The following is a 16,181-nucleotide window of genomic DNA, read 5'->3' on the forward strand; positions in this document are numbered from 1 at the left end:
TCCTTCAGTCCCATTCCCATTTCTGGTTGCCCAGAGGCCCGACTTCCTGTGTATGACGCCGAGCCGTAGGATTGCGGGCAGGAGCCAAGTTCTCCATACAGTAAAGACCCCAGTGTGCCTTGGTTATAGTAATATACCTGGCTTCCTTCCTGGCAGGGAAGTGGCAGGCGGCTCTGCCCCTGATTTGGAATCTGAGATGGTGTTCCCTGAGCAAGGCTGGCAGAAAGCGATGGATGTAGAGGGACCATGTTCTTGGCGTCTGAAGTTTTATCATACTGGGCTGCCAGAAACATGGAGGAGGCAGCTGTGTGGCGGTCAGTGAGTGCCAGAGTAAAGTCTCCGAGTGAAGAAGAATTCTTTTCAGTGCTTGCTGTGATGTCCCACTCAAGAACACCTGGATAGGAAGCAGCTGAAGTGGAGATCTGGCTGTGGTCCGTAACTCCAGATAACATAGTCGTGCTAGAATGTTGGTAAAGGTAGGCACTACCCATGAGTGTCTGGAAAGGGGTACCAGTAGCCGATGCCGAACTGACGGCAGGGGCAGAGACTCTGGAGAAGTTGCAGACGCTTCGTGTTAGGGAAGTTGCATTGCTACAACAGATTTTTAAGCAACAGAGCAATCCAGCCAAGTTTATATTTTAGAGAGAGAACATCTTCCATGTGGAGGATCAGTTGAAATAGAAGAGATTGTTAGAATTGTAGGGCGGTAGTATTCCAGGCAGGAGATGACGAATGCCAGACACCACCTAGTCACAGACATAGCTTTTGCAGAGATCAGCTACATGTTGTTGTTTTTTATTTACTCTCTCATATAATTTTTTTTAAGTCCTGGACCACAAAATACTGTGGCATCGTTGGAAAAATCTGAGACTCGATTCTAGTCTTTTTTCTGTTTGCCTGCTCTGCAGCTTGGGCTTAACGTTCTCAAGCCTTACTTTTTCATTGTGAAATAAGAACGGTGCTACTTAACCCGAGAACTCCCCAGGCACATAGACCCGTGGCGTGTGAGGAGCAGTGAAGGAGAGAAGGAATGGAAGTGCTTTGGGGACCCCAAGAGCCCTTCAGAAACCGTTTGTTCTTTTTAATATTGAGCATTAAAAGTGAAGGCATTCCATTTGTTTCACTCAAAAACAAATTCTGTTCTTCTGATAGCCTGTTTTTTTTTTCCACTCCCTTTTTCTATAGTCAGATCAGTTCCTGATGGGCATTCTCCAGTCCACACTATTGCATCTGATTGGAGGCTATGCAAAATTTCCCAGAGACAATGAATTTTGACGGTATAGTAGTTAATTCTTTATAGTACGTTCCTGCAAAAACACTCTTTTCTTCAGAGTTTTTCCTTTTCAGGATAGTGGTAGTGTTGTGGTAACTAATAAAGGCTACTCTTCAGAAAATTGTATAACTCGTTTTTAGTGTATCTACTTCGCTTACGTAATTCCATATTCCCTGTTTTCTAGACAGACTTCTTGGTGTCCACTGTACCCATGGTTTCAACAGGACTGGCTACCTCATGTGCAGGTGAGTTGCCAACCCCAAGAGGCAGAGCATGTTTAAATTGTTCTGTTTACAATAGTAATGTAAGCTAATGTAAGCTGAATGCAAAAAATGCAGTCAGAGAAGTGTATGAAGTGGAAGGCAATTTTGCCCCCTACTCAGATGTTACCACCAGTAACAATTTAGCACATATTTTTTCAGACGTAAAAAATGCAGATATAAGCATATACAATGGTCCCTTGGTATCTGCAGGGGGATTGGTTTTAGGACTCCCCATGGATCCGAAAATCCTCGGATGCTCAAGTCCCGTATGTAAAATGGTGTAGTACAGTCGGGCTTCCATATCTGCAGGTTATGGAACCGTTGGATATACAGAACTGACTGTACCTGTGATTTAATGGTATAGTGTTTTAGACATTCTGGTTTATAATTTAATATATGGAGGACATCTTCGTCTGACAATATTTGGAGACCTCATTCTTATTTATTTATTATTCTTTTTTTTCCTCCAAATTTGCTTTATGTAGTTGGATATAAATAAATGAGCACAAACTTAAGCAAGATACATGTAACAATTTAATAGAACCTGATACTCTTAATTCTTTCAGTGTTTCTCCAACTCATCATGGGGCTCGTAAGAAAAGTAACCAACATGGATACTACTACAGTTGAATGTCAAATCTTTAAGTGCTTAGGACATACTAAATCCTTGTATAATGCACTTATGAGGAACCCTTCAAGAGACTTGTGTTTTGTATGTAGCAAAAAGTGTTAAGAGTCAAATATTCAACTCAGTATAAAATAATAAGAAACACTTCTGATTTGTTAGGTTGAGATTGCTTCTCCTTTTACTAATGAATGATTGTTTTAGCTGTAAGATCACTGAGCTGAACAAATATGTCACCTTGGAGTACATAAGGAAAAATAAACACATGCTAAATGGGTAAAACATTACAACTACATCTTTACTAGACCATCTCTACTAACGCTTCAGAAGCTTAGAGATTTAGAGTGTTCTTACGTTAATTGCAAGAAAAATAGAAAGAGAGAAATTCCTTCTTTTTTGAGATCACAGCTGTGAAGTCGTGATTATACAAATTCTTCATTTGTGTGCAAAACATGAAACACATTTCTCTTAATTCTCCCTGCTTAGAATTGTCAGTCAACTAGCAGGACTTTCCTTCCAAGAAACAAGAGACTGAGATGTGTTTTATATAACTTCAGTAACCTCAGCACTACAGTAAGAAGACATGCAGTATCCTTTTGCTGTGCTTCAAGACAACAGGGAAGGAGGTCACAGGAAAGAAGAAATCAAAATGGTTACAACTGAGAAACTTTTCTCAGTGTAACCATGGTGCCACTTTCATTTTTACATAAGCATGGTGGCATAATTCAAGCTCAATACATCAGAATTCTTAATATTTAAAATTTACCTTGACTTTTAATTATCACCATGTTAACAACCAAAATAATTTGACGAAACTCATAAGAAAGGGTAATGTTAAACCCCACTTTACTAGAGTTAGTTTCTGGACACATTAGCTCATTTTTTTTTATAGAAGAGGGACAGTGAATCTCAGTTGGCTTACAAGCTAGGAGATCACTTTGAATTCTGCATTTCTTAACTGCAAACAGATATAGCACTTGTAACAGGTTATAACTGGTTTTCAGCTGGTTTTCAAGCACAGAGCCAGCCCCAACAGTAATAGTACACTATTGAAAAAGACCTAAGGCAATGAATTCCATTTCCAGTGGAAAGAAAGAATCGTATGGTCTTGGACAAACAATTCTGATGGTTTACTTAACAGTCACTTAGTAGTTCTTCCTTGCTCATAGAACTTTATGACTTTTTTGAGGAGTGAAGCATTCAGCTTGAGTGGATAAATCCTTGTTAGGCTAAGACAATCATTATCATATCCCTCTTTGCCATGAATTGTCTTATGAATGGTCATATCAGTCTGTTTTGGCAAATGAGTAATTAAGGGAAGGCTGTTATTGTGCTTATGAGAATGATATTTTTCTCTGAGAAAAGATAAATAGGCATTAGGAAAATGACCATTTGGGCTCTTTTTCTGCTTCCTCCTTGTTTTGTGAGAATATGATATTTGGTTTTACAGCAGCCATCTTGTGACCCTGAGATGATCATATGCCAATAATGACAAATGGTAGATTAGAAAGAACCAGCAAAGACAGAAAACAGCAACATCAGTAGTAACAAGAATCACAGCAAAAGAACAATGGGACCTTAACTTGTGGAGTTCCTATAAAGTAAAAAATATAAGTGCTCTATGTTTATTCTAAAACAAAAAAAGAACTATGCAAACCAGCTTAAAACTCCTTTTTTTGTGCCAGTGTTCTAAAATGTGGCTTTTCATAAAACCTTGACCCAAATGCCAGCAACTTCAGAAAAGAATTTGGGTAGGGGGAAGAAGAAAGTTATCTCACTTAGGAAAAACAACCACTATCTTTATCCTAATCTTTGGCACACAGTTGAAACATATACAGCTGCTGTAACACTTTACACAATTCCTATGTACTGGAGGAATAACAAGATCTAAATAACAATTATATTTTTCAACACTGGGTGAAGGCTTTACATAAAAATACCATCCTCCTTTTTCCCCCTAAATTTCTAAAATATCACGTGCTTTTCCCCAACATCTGCAGCCGTTCAGGAATTTTTAGGAAACTTTCATGCATGATCTTAATTCCTAATCCCTGGCTCTTTGGGCTCAACCACAAAAGATCAAAACCACCAAAAATGATGGTTCACTTGAAGTCAGGTGAGAGACACTGGCTCAGTTAGTCTCGTAGGACAAAAGCAGTGCTGCATCAACTGTCTCCATGCAGGAGGGGCACGTGAAGGATCTCATCAGCCAGTCATCTGTACAGCCCAGGTGATCTGCATACACAGCAGAAATCAAATTGGGTTCTCATAAACAAAGTGCATCATACAGATCACACACTCCCCGATCTTTTTTTTAAATATTTGTTTTATTTTATTTATTCATTTATTTGGTTGCGCCGGGTCTTAATTGCAGTCGGTGGGCTCCTTAGTTGTGGCATGCAAACTCTTAGTTGCGGCATGCATGTGGGATCTAGTTCCCTGACCGGGGAACGAACCCGGGCCCCCTGCGTTGGGAGTGTGGAGTCTTTAGCCGCTGCACCACCAGGGAAGTCCCCCGGATCCTTTTTTCTGATCCATTTCTTCCAGGGTCATAAACTCCTTCAGGCTGATGCTGTATGAGGCCTATTCTTTGAGCTATCCTAATTTGCTCCTCTCAGCTGAGGTGCTAGGCGAGTCTGACTAGGTGTTGGATGAGAGACCAAAACTGGAACTTGATCCAGATATGGCAGCAGCAGCTCCTGATCCAGCTCCGTCCCCTTGCCAAAGCTAGCCCAGTCGGATTGAGACTTGTGAGGCAGGGAGATGTCATCCGAAGTGGGGGACTTAAGGCAGTTCCCCATCTTCCGGGGCTTGAGTGTGTGATCTGTGTGCTGTTTTGACAGTCTCCCAACCTCATTCTTTTTTTTTTTTTTTTTTTTTAATTAGTTTATTTATTTATTTATTTTTGAATTTAAAAAATTTATTTATTTTTTATACAGCAGGTTCTTATTAGTTATCTATTTTATACATATTAGTGTATATATGTCAATCCCAATCTCCCAATTCATCTCACCACCACCGACCCCCGCCCTGCCCCGCTTTCCCCCCTTGATGTCCATACGTTTGTTCTCTACATCTGTGTCTCTATTTCTGCCTTGCAAACCGGTTCTTCTGTACCACTTTTCTAGATTCCACATATATGCATTAATATATAATATTTGTTTTTCTCTTTCTGACTGACTTCACTCTGTATGACAGTCTCGAGGTCCATCCACGTCTCTACAAATGACCCAAGTTCGTTCTTTTTTATCGCTGAGTAATATTCCATTGTATATGCGTACCACATCTTCTTTGTCCGTGCACCTGTCGATGGGCGTTTAGGTTGCTTCCGTGACCTAGCTATTGTGAATAGTGCTGCAGTGAACATTGGGGTGCATATGTCTTTTTGAATTATGGTTTTCTCTGGGTATATGCCCAGTAGTGGGGTTACTGGGTCATATGGTAATTCTATTTTTAGTTTTTAAGGAACCTGCATACTGTTCTCCATAGTGGCTGTATCAGTTTACATTCCCACCAGCAGTGCAAGAGGGTTCCCTTTCCTCACATCCTCTCCAGCATTTGCTGTTTGTAGATTTTCTGATGATGCCCATTCTAAGCGGTGTGAGGTGATACCTCATTGTAGTTTTGATTTGCATTTCTTTAATAATTAGTGATGTTGAGCAGCTTTTCGTGTGCTTCTTGGCCATCTGTATGTCTTCTTTGGAGAAATGTCTATTTAGGTCTTCTGCCCATTTTTTGATTGGGTTGTTTGTGTTTTTAATAGTGAGCTGCATGACCTATTGATATATTTTGGAGATTAATCCTTTGTTGATCGGTTTATTTTTTTTTTTAAGGCTGCATTGTTCCTTTGCTTACTGATGAACATGTACAAGTCAGAAGTTTTTGATATTATAAAACATCAAAGTAATGAACATTCCTGTGTGAACATCTTTGAATATATATGCTTTGTCTCAGTTAACTTCACTCAGAATGGGACTTCTGCATCAAGGAGTTTATGCCCTTATGCTTTTTGTGGGTGTTGCTACACTGTACCAATGTATGGTTGTTCATGCAGGAAACACGTATTGAGCATCTGTTATGTTTAAGCACTGTGCTGGGTGCTAGCAAAAAGACTTGAGAAATTTTGTGAGTGAGGAGACTTGACCTGCCTGCCCTTTGTGAATTCTAGCAGTCCAGAGAGGGAATAGCTATTCAAGAATCACACTCTGCATGTAGAATTACAACTCTGACAGGTGCCAAGGAGAGGGACATGGTACCATGAGAGCATATTTTAGGGAGGATTTGATCTCATCATGGAGATTAGAGAAGGTTTAGGGATGTTTCAGCTGATATCTGAAGGATGAGTAGGTATTAACCAGATAGGGACGTTGGGGAGAGATTTCTGAGCATAAGGAATAGCAAAAGACCCTCTAAGAGGAAAGCATATGCTGTGTTGGAGGAACTGGCCAGGAAGGTGGGGCCGTTGGGGGAGCATGTCATCATAATGGAGCTGCAAGTGTGGGTAGGAGCTCGATCGTGCAGGCTTATGTTTAAGGTTTCAGACTTGAAGAGTAATAGAAAACCATTGAACTATTTTTGTTGAAGGTGAGTGTGTGGAACATACCCAATTGCATTTTCAACCTATCGTTTTGCTACCGAGTGGAGAATACACTGCAGGGAGAAAGAGTGGAAGCGAGGAAGCAAGTTAGGAGACTTGTGTAGAAATTGGGCATAATGGTGGCTTGGACCAGGGTATGGTGGTCATTTTGGTGGAAAGATGTGGACAGATTCTAGAGGTATGTAGGCAGTATCATTGTCAGCACTGGTGGTGGGTTGAGGATGAGGGTGAGGGAGAAATAGCTGTCAGTGATGGTGATTCCTAAGTTTCTGGCTCCTATGGTTGGTTAGATAGGGTTTTTTAGATATGATGTTAATATTTGTCCTAATTTGTCTTTTGTTATTTGTTGGTTCTTGATGAATACTCTTGTCATATTAAGTCTCCTGTTTTTAGTGTACAAAGCATTTTGACCGAAACTGACCGTTGTATGTTATCAGATAACTTTTTAACATCTGCCAGTTTGGTCCTGTATTTTATTCTCTTTCATTTATTGATTAAATTGTTGTATTAATGTAAATAACTATATTAATAGATTTTCTAAAGTTGCGTTATCCTTGCATCCTTGGTCCTTGGAATAAAGCCTGTTTTTTTTTTGTTTGTTTGTTTGTTTTTTTGGCTGTGTTGGGTCTTTGTTTCTATGCGAGCGCTTTCCCTAGTTGCGGCAAGCGGGGGCCACTGTTCATCGCGGTGGGCGGGCCTCTCACTATCGCGGCCTCTCTTGTTGCAGAGCACGGGCTCCAGACGCGCAGGCTCAGTAGTTGTGGCTCACGGACCCAGTCGCTCCGGGGCATGTGCGATCTTCCCAGACCAGAGCTCGAATCCGTGTCCCGTGCATTGGCAGGCAGATTCTCAACACTGCGCCACCAGGGAAACTCCGGAATAAAGCCTTTTTGTAGTCATGGTATATATCATGCTTTAATAATTATTGATTAGATATGCTGATATTTTCTTAGGATTTTTCTATCTGTATTTGTAAAGCACAATTGGACCTTTTTTTGCAAAAACTTGATTTTCTTTCCTTTTTATTTACAAATGACTCGAATTTTGTTGTTTTGTAGATATTTGATTGATGTAGAAGGCATGTGGCCAGATGATGCAATTGAATGTAAGTATAAGGGTTGTCACTACTTTTCCCTTGTTATAAAATTTGAAGGGAGAAATGTAAGGGAATTTCTCAAATTTTGGAAAAATAGAAAAGTCTGTAATTCATTTGTTCTGACATACGATAACCTTTTACCAAAAGTTTATAAAGGGATGTATCTGGAAATAGCAAGATATAATAGCCTGAATAATTAGTCAGTGGATTTCAGCATTTTTTTTTCTTTTTTAAATTTATTTAATTAATTAATTTACTTTTGATATTATATCCACTGCCCCACCAAGGAAGTCCCTTTTTCTTCCTTCCTTCTTTCCTTCCTCCCTTCCTTCCTTCCTTCCTTTAAAGCTCCAAGTCATTTAAAATACATGACTTCTTACTAAAAATCTCCAGTTCATAGAACCAAGGGGTTTATAACTTCTCCTTTAAAAGTGATATTCCTGGGACTTCCCTGGTGGTCCAGTGGTGAAGACTCTGCGCTTCCAATGCAGCAGGCGTGGGTTCAACCCCTGGTTGGGGAGCTAAGATCCCACATGCTGCGCAGCCAAAGAACTTTTTTTCAAAAGTTATATTCCTGTATTATTGACTTTAGTGGTTTAGATTTTTTTTTTAATGTTTAGAAGATTTCAGTTTCTTTACCAGGAACAAACAAAACGTAATGTAAAACTAGTTTTGCAGAAACGATTTCCATCATTCTCTTCTTCCCTTTCTCCTGCAGACTGGTGTTTTATCTTTACAAGTTCTCCGTCATTCCATAAGAAAGCTGCTCGTCTTCTGGTTTCATAAGAGATGGTGAACAGTGGTAAAATATCCAGTTGACCGAAATTTCTAGAGTACACTTCAGGGAGCGAGTGATGGGGTGGAATGTTGGGGCAGAGTGAGAGATACAGATTCTGGTGAGACTGAGAGTCATGCACAAAAATTACTGGGCTGTGGTGAAGGGAGAACAAAACTAAATCAGGTTCCTGCTGGTGGACAGGAAGCCAAGATGAAGAAGAATGGTGCGTAGCTGGGCAGTGTAATTAGGCCCCTAAGTGCTGTGTCTCCTGATAGTAATTATGAACAGAAACCAAATAATAGTTACTAATAACATGGAGGTGACCAATCCTTGAGAGCTGAGGCAGAGAGAAGGAAAGATGGCATTATGCCTTGTCTCTGGTGCCTTGAGTTTCCCAGGCTGGTTTGTGACCAATCTTGGGTGAAATCATAACTAAGTCATTTCTGCTAAGGTGATCAGCTTTCGTGGGGTCCTTTCTCTGCACTCTGTCCAATGGTAAAGCCCACTGGTTTATGCCTCCTGGAAAACAGTTATTCCAAAGCAGTATAAGTGAAGCATTGATGAAACAGCCATGAAGAGCATGTTTCCACATGGCCTCGCACCACCTTTTCAAAGTGCTGTAAAACTTTTTTCATCCAAAAATCAGTAACAGAAAAGGATTGGGATCAAATCCCGTACAGAGGTAGTGTAAGAAAAAAGAGAATAAGGAGCAGAATAGCATGTCTTCAGACAATAAAATCAAGTTGGAAAAGACAGGTCCACAAAACAGATCAAAACTGTAACCTATTATTTCAAAGTGGGCTAAAAGATGTTAGGAAAAACAATGCGAAAGATGAAAGAACATGGATCGAGGAGGGAATGGGAAGTTATTGTTTAGTGGCTATAGAGTCTCTGTTTGGGATGGTGGAAAAGTTCTGGAAATGGTAAATGCTGATAAATGCCACCTATGGGTGTTTGGTTTTAGTTGATCTTCTTCCATGAAAGGGTTTGGAGAGATTCAGAAGCTATGCTGCTGCCTCCATCTTTCTGATGTCCTGCTCAATCTTTTGACATAATTATTTTGAATTTGCACAGTGGTGATGGTTGCACAGCATTGTGAATGTATTTAATGTCACTGAATTGTATACTTGAAAATGGTTGAAATAATAAATTTTGTTTTATGTATATTTTACCATAATAAAAAAAAGATGAAAGAACAGCATAAACCAGAATTAGGTAAGATGATAGAACTCAAGACAGAATTCAAAATAAAAGAAAAAAGTTTCAGAAATGAGGACTAAATTTAAAATAATACAAGAGTGGGGACTTCCCTGGTTGTCCAGTGGTTAAGAATCCACCTTGCAGTGCAGGGGATGCAGGTTCGGTCCCTGGTTGGGGAACTGAGATCCCACATGCTGCAGGGCAACTAAGCCCGCACGCCGCAACTACTGAGCCCACGTACTCTGGAGCCCACGCGCCACAACTGGAGAGCCCACGAGCCGCAAGGAAGAGCCCACGCACTGCAACAAAGAGCCCACGTGCTGCAACTAATACCCGACACCTCCAAAAATAAATAAGTTAATTAATTAAATAAATTAAATAAAATAATACGAGTGAATGAACATAATGGATAATGCCTTAAGAGAAACAAACAAGAAGAGGAAAAAAATTTTTTAAATCAAAAAGAAGATAAAAAGAATTTTAGAGAAATGGCAAACATAACAGATAGGCAAGAAAGAGTCAGGACAGCTCTGAAAAGAGAAATATAAATACGTATAAGGGGCTTTCCTGGTGGTGCAGTGGTTAAAAATCCTCCTGCCAATGCAGGGGATATGGGTTCGATCCCTGGCCCAGGAAGATCCCACATGCCATGGAGAAGCTAAGCCCGTGAGACACAACTACTGAGCCTGTGTGCCACAACTACTGAAGCCCACGCGCCTAGAGCCCGTGCTCGGCAACACGAGGAGCCACCGCAATGAGAAGCCCGCTTGCCGCAACTAGAGAAAGCCTGCGCACAGCAACAAAGACCCAAAGCAGCCAAAAATAAATAAATAAATACATTAAAAAAAAAATATATATATATATATATATATACGTATAAGAATCTGTTATACCATAAAAGTGACATTTCAAATCAGTGGGACAGATTAGTCAATAAGTTGTGATACATAAATGTTGGGGTATAAATATTTCTCTGGAAGGATCCACAGCACGGCCAAAGCAGATGTCTCTGAGGAGGGAAATGTGTGGCTGGGGAATGTGGGGAAAAGGGTCACTTTTCATTGAATACCCTTGTGTACCTTTTCTAGTGTTCTGTCATGTGAATCTATTACCTCTGAAGTTTGCCTGAGTTCAAACCCCAGTTCCCCCAATTGCTAGCTCTTAATCTAGGGCAAACTCTTCACACTCTCCAAGCCTCTTAATCTGTGAAGTAAGGTCAGTAACTCAGCCTGGTGCTGCCTGGCACAGAATAAACTCTCAAAAAATGGACATTATTAGTGAAAAAAACCCAAATGCCCATCAGTGGATGAATGGATTTTTTAAATGTGGTGGATATGTGAAATATTATACAGCCATAAAAAGGAATGAAGTACTAACACATGCTACAACATGGACGAACTTGAAAACATTATGCTAAGTGAAAGAAGCCAGAGACAGCGGTCACATTCATTTGTATTATTTCATGAAATGTCCAGAAAAGGCAAAACCATAGCAACAGAAAGCAAATTAATGGTTGCCAGGGCTGAAGGAAGAGGGGATGAAGAGTGCCTGCTCATGCTTAAGGGGGCTTCTTTTTGGGGTGATGAAAACGTGATGGGTTAGATGCCGGTGATGGTTGCATAGGCTTGTGGATGTACTAAATGACACTGAATTTGCAGTTTCAGAAGGTGAATTTTATGGCATGTGAATGACATCTCAAAAAAATAATTTTGAAAATGAAAATTGCCCATTTTCCCATAGTCACTATCCACTGTCTCCATCTCTCCCTTCTCCCCACTGCATTCCTTTTCACGCCCAGCCCTGCCGCTCTCTCCCATCGTCACTCCCTCGAGCTGCCCCACGAGGCCTCCCAGGGAGCCTCTGAACCCCTGGGCGCCTGCGTCCTGTGGCTGTTGGAGCTGCTGCCCAGTGCGCGTGCCCCCACCACTCTCACCCGTGAGAGTGGACGCTTCCGTCGGATTTTTTCTCATGCGTTTCAGTAGATGGTGATGTTTACAAAAGGCGGCACGTGCCCTGCTCAATGGAGGAAGCCCCTCAAGTTAATATTTAGGCGCGTGCAGAAGTTTGATCTCGTCCACCAGTAACCTCAGGATGCTGTGCTCTGAAAGCCAGGTTGGCCGCCTACGGGCATCTGCAAATACAGAGGACTTCAGAGGCATTTGGGCCTCAAATTGAGTCCTTGTACCTCCACATGGGATGTGACCTCAGCCCTTTGCTGCACCTCTGTAAGTGAAGTGGCACAGGAATACCGGCCTTGCCTGTCTTTGCCAAGGTTAACTGAAGAGCGCATTCGCTCCCCTCGTGCTTAGGTGTTGAGTACATCGTGATTTACATACCAGGCCCTATTCGTGGGCCTCCTGATGCAGCAGTTCCCTTGGCTCTGCCCCTGTCGTCAGCTGCCCCTAGGATAACTCTGAGCCCTAGCCACTTCTCTGGTAGATTTCCCTATTCCCCCACTACAGTCACACCTGAATAAGGCGACTCAGACCTTTCAGAGATGTGTCCTGAACCTCTTGTTTTCTGAAATACCTATCTGGTGGTTGTGAGACTTAAGGCCAGCGTCCCCGAGAGACTTTTTCTATTTCTCCTAGTAAACCTAGACTCCTCTTCTGTCACCTTCAACTCTACTCCAATTGTGTTCTTTCAACCCAGACCTCTGACCCTGCTTTTTACTTCTGCCATTTCATCCTCACTCCTGCTTCCTTTCCTAAATCCATACGTCTCTTTTGGCCTTCCTAGCCCTGGGCCAAGTTCCTTCCTCTTTGCTCAGTTTTTCCCCCTTTCCTTCATTCTCCCATCCAACTTTCAGTCCTTCCTTTCTCACGCCCCAGTTAGCAGCATCTGAAAATTCGAAAGGTTTGTTACTCGTCTATTAATTGTATTCCATTTACTTATTCAGTTCTATACCTGTCTTACCTGTGTATGGAAGAACAGCTGGTAGCCAAGGTGGCACCAAGAATCCTAGCAGCTCTCACTTGACGTATCCGTAGTAGTCGGCAATTTCCATTTCGTTTTCCCTCTCGGTGAAAAATTGCAGCTTGCCCGAAGAGGTGTATCTGGCAGCATTCTCCCGTTGTTGTTGAGCCCGCCTCTTCATGGCCTCTCGCTCTGGCCTCTGCTCTTGTTCGATGGGCTTTGACATGACTGGCTCAGGCACGTTGGGTTCCCTCCATGGAACTCGTTGCTTGCTGAAGTCTTGGAGTAGAAATTGGGTTTGGAGCTTGGGTGGGGCCTGGCGCTTATTCACAGCAGGGGGAACAGGCTCCCGCTGGAGAGGAGGGCCAGATGAAGTTTTGGAGGGTGCAGGCCTAGGAGCAGCAGACTGAGGGACACGAGGCTGGGTGTGGTTGGTCCAAGCCGGTTGGGTTGGGTTGGTCACAGTTGGCTGAGCTGGTTTGGCGGGGCCTGGCAAAGAGGCAGGAGCTGGCTGGGATGAATTGACTGCAGCAGGTTGAGCTGAGTCAGTAGAACCAGGCTGGGCACGGTAAGCCCCAGCAGGCCGATGTGAGGCCAGAGACTGGGGCCTCCGAGGAGCGGGTCGAGCTTGAGGCTTGTCCCAGGCAGAAAAAGGCAGAGGTATCAACTTGACCTTCCCAGGAGGAGGCCGCTCATACTGGGCTGGAGATGGACACTCTGTTTCAGCACTGCTGTCTGGTTTCTGGGCTTGGACTTGCGTTTTCTCAGGACCCTTCCCCTCACGTGGGGTATGCCGCCATGGCTGGATAGCTGGGGGTGGCTGGGGGTCTTTGGGGTTGCTTGACTTTCCCAAGAGCCGACAGGAAGAGAGCCCAGTTTTCGTCTCATTCTTCTTCCCCAGCGCATGAAGAACCTTCACAGACTCCAGCATGCGCACGCCAAGGGAGGTTCGAGGCTTTTGAAAGCTCTGTTGGAGAAGCTCAGTTTGGTGTTCCTTTCGCTTCGTGTGGGGGATTGCTGGCTTCTCTTCTGCCTTGACTTTGTTCCCTGACTGCTTGTTCTCTTCAGCCTTGTTTCTCCCTCTGGTCCTTTTGGTCTTTTCCTGCCCGTGGCTCTTAGTTTTGCTGATCTTTCTGGATGCAGCTTTCTGAGGTTTGCCTTGAGAGTGCTTGGCCGTGTTCACAGGAGCCCTGTCACTGACTGCAGCGTGGCAGGTAACCACTTCTCCCCCTAACAGGCACTCTGGTTTCTTTGGCTGGATTTTGGCCTTGGGAGCGCCACTGATAGGCTCAGAGGCTTTCTGTTTGTTCTTCCTGGGTTGATCAGAGGGAACCTTTATGACACTTGGCTTTTCCTGCACCTGATTCACCTTAAAGGCTCTGGCATCTTTGGCTTTGATCCCGTTGGGACCTTGGGATTGATCAAGATCTTTCAAAGAACTAAAGAGCTGGGGAAGGTGAATATCCTCCGCCAGTGTAGTAATGTCTGCAAAACCACTGCTGGATTCGATCCCATTTTCGAGTGTCCCTAGGTCCTCACGACTCAGGCTGTTCTTTCCCAGATCAGCATTTTCAGAACCAGGCTGCTCCTCTTGGCTGAGGGGATCGGTGCAGGCCAGCGGCTGGTGAATATCAGGGATTCCTAAAGGGAGTAGTGGAGGATCTTGGTTTTCTTTTGGGATGTGTTAGGCATCCAGAATCTTTGAAACCTTGGTTTTAATATCATCCACGTTCTTACTCTCTATTTGTCCCTGGCTTGGAGCTGGAGGCAGGGCCAGGAGACGCCTGGCACTCTGGACTGGAACTGTCACTGAAATGTCCCCAAGTTCAGATGCTGGGTTACTCTCAAATATGTGACTGTTTCTGCTACTGCAGGACTTGGGGAGTTCTTGAGTTTGTGTCACACAAAATGTCTGGCTTGGAGGTTGCAATCCCAGGGAATTTTTCATCACCAGGGATGTCTCCGTCACTACAAAGGAATCAAGGTAAAAGTCCAGTCCCTGGTAAGTGAGATGCTCCCGCTAAACTCCAACACAGCAATCATGTACCGTTCAAGGTACATGATTGCTGTGTTGGTGTTTAGGGGCAGAATGGGCGAGGCATTTCTAGTAACTCTTCTTAAGGATCATGGACAATGCCCTGTGCTACGAGATAAGCGGTGACTGTTGTAGTTCTTACTGGTGATCATTTCATGTCACTGATTCTTGGCTTTCTTTGTATTTCATAGGAAATTGTTATAAGTCCGATACAAAATGAGTCTTATTTTTAAAAAACTAAAGTGTTTTACAAAGCCTAGCATTCTCATGTAGAGTCTTTCCAATTCTCCCCACTTTCCTGAGAGGCTAAGAACACGTCACACCATGAACTAGGAGAGGGGGTAGAGCCCTTTCTGATGAAATACATCAACAAAGACAGAGTCTTAGCCTGCTTGCTCTCTGGACAGGATCTCGGACCACAAGGTCTTCAATCCTGGTATAAATGAAGGAAGTGAGGACAGTTCAACTGGCACTCTCATAACAAGAGTTCTGAAACACCTTCCAAAGAGACTGTAGCAGTAGATCAGGGAAGGGAATGCTACAGTGTGGTAGTACAGGGGGAATGATCGGCTACAGCAGTGAAAAATGTGGTACCTATTGGTGTGCTCTCGGGGTTCTTGTACATGTAGCATAGATGACCTTTACAGTGTCCCTCCCACCTTCCCACCTGCATTAGGTGTTCTGTTTTTTTTTTTTTAATTTGTTTATTTATTTTTTGAACTTATTTATTTTATGTATTAATTTTTTTGGCTGCACTGGGTCTCTCATTGCTGTGCACGGGCTTTCTCTAGTTGCGGCTAGCGGGGGCTACTCTTGGTTGCGGTGTGCGGGTTTCTCATTGCGGTGGCTTCTCTTGTTGCGGAGTATGGGCTCTAGGCGCATGGGCTTCAGTAGTTGTGGCTCCCGGGCTCTAGAATGCAGGCTCAGTAGCTGTGGCACATGCGCTTAGTCGCTCCACTGCATCTGGGATCTTCCCTGACCAGGCCTCGAACCCGTGTCCCCTGCCTTGGCAGGCGGATTCTTAACCACGGCGCCACCAGGGAAGCCCTAGGTGTTCTCATATAGAGTCTAAAAACAGAGAGCACTGAGCGAAGGTAGTGGTTATTAAAGGCTCAGGATCTAAATTCGACCTGTCTGTACACCACTTCCCAGCTGTAGATTTGACCCCATTTTTGAATGCTGACCTCATTCTTCAACTTTCTTGCTGTTTGTGGGGCTTGCACTTTGGCATTTTCTTAAAAGCTAAACATAAACTTACCATATGACCCAGCAATTCCAGTCCTGCGTATATATGCAAAAGAAATGAAAACCTATGTCCACAGAAAAACTTTTACAAAAATGTTCATAGCAGCATGATTCACGTTATCCGGAAAAAAAAAAAAAATGAAACAATCCAAA

General features: G+C 43.0%; 1 long non-coding RNA gene and 1 pseudogene across 2 annotated transcripts; one reads left to right on the plus strand and one right to left on the minus strand.

Moving 5' to 3' along the window:
- The first annotated feature begins 505 nt into the window (after positions 1 to 505).
- On the plus strand, positions 506 to 9,796 carry LOC132376856 (uncharacterized). Of its 2 annotated transcripts, XR_009506444.1 has the most exons (4): positions 506 to 1,277; positions 1,458 to 1,518; positions 7,817 to 7,863; positions 8,573 to 9,796. It is a non-coding gene; the product is annotated as an uncharacterized LOC132376856 (long non-coding RNA). The 2 variants fall into 2 exon arrangements; XR_009506445.1 differs by lacking the exons at positions 7,817 to 7,863; positions 8,573 to 9,796 and adding an exon at positions 7,486 to 7,767.
- Positions 4,293 to 5,001, minus strand: LOC132376855 (RING finger protein 11-like; annotated as a pseudogene).
- Positions 9,797 to 16,181: the final 6,385 nt, after the last annotated feature.

This window comes from Balaenoptera ricei, chromosome 13 (genome assembly GCF_028023285.1).
Source record: "Balaenoptera ricei isolate mBalRic1 chromosome 13, mBalRic1.hap2, whole genome shotgun sequence".
NCBI classification, from domain to species: domain Eukaryota; kingdom Metazoa; phylum Chordata; class Mammalia; order Artiodactyla; family Balaenopteridae; genus Balaenoptera; species Balaenoptera ricei.